The sequence below is a fragment of the Alosa alosa genome, chromosome 7, assembly GCF_017589495.1.
Source record: "Alosa alosa isolate M-15738 ecotype Scorff River chromosome 7, AALO_Geno_1.1, whole genome shotgun sequence".
Lineage (NCBI taxonomy): Eukaryota > Metazoa > Chordata > Actinopteri > Clupeiformes > Clupeidae > Alosa > Alosa alosa.
In genome coordinates this window covers 21379175-21381674 of record NC_063195.1, presented here as the reverse complement: position 1 = coordinate 21381674, position 2500 = coordinate 21379175, and the positions used below count along the sequence as shown (strand labels likewise).

The window sequence follows — 2500 nt, the reverse complement described above, 5'->3', positions numbered from 1 at the left end:
AGCCAGGGCAAAAATCTAAAATGGGGTGGTCTGAAGTAGCTACATTAATCATGGGTGTGGTTTGGGCGTAGCGTGCAATAAACCAATCAGGGCGTCATCTCACATTCCCTTTAACAACAGGCACGCTTGTTCCATAGCTGATTGCTATTATGGTGGCGTATTTGCCAGGCGCAGCCAGGAGCGTTCAAAGCTCTATAATTTTACTGTTCAGTTAGGAACTGTCAGCTATTGATTTTTCCTCTTGACAAAATGTAATACAGAATTGTCACAAAGACATACTTTCCGATGTTTTGGGATCACTCTCACTGAATCACGAGATTATGAATGCATGGTGATATTTTTTGCTATGTACAATGTAATCTAACATTACCTCTCTATAGACAATGCATATCTTCTGTCAGTTAATCTCTTCTCTCCCGATGCTGCTGCTGGGGCATTTGGGTTAAATGGCATCGGCATGCAATTCAACATCACGTCTCCTTAAGTCATCTAATATTTCCTAATTTATGTCATCAACACATCCATTGATGGGTGAAAATGTAATGCGCTAGATTTCACATCTTAATGGACACCACACTCATTTCCCAGAGTGGTAATATTTTTCTTTGAAATGATGTATGGTTTACGAAATGGGAACTATGTTGTATAGATGAGTGGAGCAAAGTGTGCGTTGCGCGAGCACAGGCGACCTGTGAGAAACAGTTTCCAAGTTGACCTAACTTTCAACTCTGCACAGTATATCCCATTAACTGCATGACAGTAGGCTATTTACAATATTTTCTGTTAAGTAGAGTTTGTAAACACTTTATCATCAACTTAATGCCGCACAACATTCGTTTGAGCAGGAGAGAGAATGAATGGGTGCAGCAACTACAGAAATTGTAGCCATACTTGCTGCTTTCTTGTACTATTTGCTGGTTAACAGCTCATAAAAGCTGATTTAAGCTAATTCACTAACTCAAGACTTTAAGGCCATCATGGATATAAAACGTTTTTTTTGAAAATAACGAAAGGATGGAGGGAACATAAAGCTTGGAGTTATTTCAGATGGGCTACAACAAGGTAGGCAAAATTCTGGTGCTTAAAACCTTAGCGCAGCTGGAATAATGCTTAGGCTGATGTTAAAAGCGCCGCGATGTTTAAAAGCCATACATAACGGTAAATTGGAACAAAACTAAAGGTAACTTTGGCCTTTATAGGGCTGTATAAAGTTGTCCAAATTAATAGGTCATAATTAGGCGTTGTTGTAAATATATTGCATGTAGATGTTGTAGGCTACTAATTTTTAGGTCACCAATGCACCGAACAAAACCGGAAATGGACAAATATTATCACGGGGGTGTCTGTAGATTGGTGTGCAACACATTCATTCACGCAGGCCCTCAAAATAGCATCTGCATTTGCGCCACAGACTGGCGGAATTGTTTTCTGAAACTGCAAAATATCAACAGTGAACGTTTGCGCCGGAACACGCCCTGTCTTTTCGCTGAACCGCCCTGGTGGGCGCAATCGAATTCCCTAATTTACAGGCACGTACCTGTGGAGGGAAAATTCCAATATGCGCTGACTGCAAAATAGGAAAGACAAAAACGCGAGTATACAAAGTCAATTGCGCTGGGATGCACGATAGAGCCCTATATCCTCTTCAGAGCACATCTTTCAACTCAAGGACTCGTCGATTTACAGACCTAATTAGCCTTCTTCATAGTCCTTGTTTGTAAACTTCCACTATATCAGTTTAGAAAAGAAATGAGTTATGTCCAGATCTGCAGTGTTTGTGTGTGTGTGTGTGTGTCTGTCTGTGTGTTAGTGTGTGTGTGTGTGTGTGTTTGCCTGTGTGTGTGTGTGTCTGTGTGTTAGTGTGTGTTTGCCTGTGTGTGTGTGTGTGTCTGGGGTCTTTGTGTAGTTCACAGAGAGCTTAGCTCGCTGTCCCAGTTTTCACTCCCTGTAACCCTCACTGATCTAATCACAGTCATATCTCTGTATGAGCACAGAGAGTCTGCCATAGAAACCAATCAGAGGCCTCAAACAAAGTGCTCTGGTCATATTAAATAACGCTGCAAGGCTTACCACAATGTCAGCCCTTTAAAATCCACTGTATTTGGTTGAATTGGGTTTCCACTTTCTGTGTGTGTGTGTGTGTGTGTGTGTGTGTGTGTGTGTGTGTGTGTGTGTGTGTGTGTGTGTGTGTGTGTGTGTGTCTCTGTGTGTGTGTGTGTGTGTGTGTGTGTGTGTGTGTGTGTGTGTGTGCGTGTGTGTGTGTGTGTGTGTGTGTGTGTGTGTGTGTGTGTGTGTGTGTGTGTGTGTACATTTGTGACATGTCTGATACGCGCAGCATTATAAAAAGTGACCGCTCCACTTCGGCTAATTCAATTAAAACAGCCAAGCTAGAGTTCATGTCCTATTAGAGGACAAATGTTCCCCCTCAAGACTCTCTCTTTCTCTCTATCTTTCTCTCTCTCATTCTCTCTATCTCGCTCTCTTTTGCTCTCTCATTCTT

The 2500-nt window shown here is 42.0% G+C and overlaps 1 protein-coding gene across 1 annotated transcript in view; it reads left to right on the top strand.

The window, feature by feature from the left end:
• Positions 1-2500, top strand: part of sdk1b (sidekick cell adhesion molecule 1b) — a 296641-nt gene that overhangs the window by 281934 nt on the left and 12207 nt on the right.